This window comes from Eimeria mitis, genomic scaffold, assembly GCF_000499745.2.
Source record: "Eimeria mitis Houghton genomic scaffold, Emh_scaff1010, whole genome shotgun sequence".
Taxonomy (NCBI): Eukaryota; Apicomplexa; class Conoidasida; order Eucoccidiorida; family Eimeriidae; genus Eimeria; species Eimeria mitis.
The window spans coordinates 609-851 of NW_013567063.1; positions in this window are offsets into that span (position 1 = coordinate 609).

Here is a 243-nt window from a genome sequence, read left to right on the forward strand (position 1 = left end):
TAAAATAAATAAAAATAAAAATAAAAATAAAAAAAAACAAAAAGTTTTTTTCTTGTTGAGGATCAGCAGATGCACTGCGCCGCTGGGGGGTGAAACCTGTACGTATACACAAACCTAAATATTTTTCTTTTTTAATTAAATTTATTTTATTTTTTTTATTATTTTATTTATTATAAACATTTATTTATTTATTTATTTTCTATTTCACACACCAACGGATGAAGGTAGACGACTAAGCCTGCA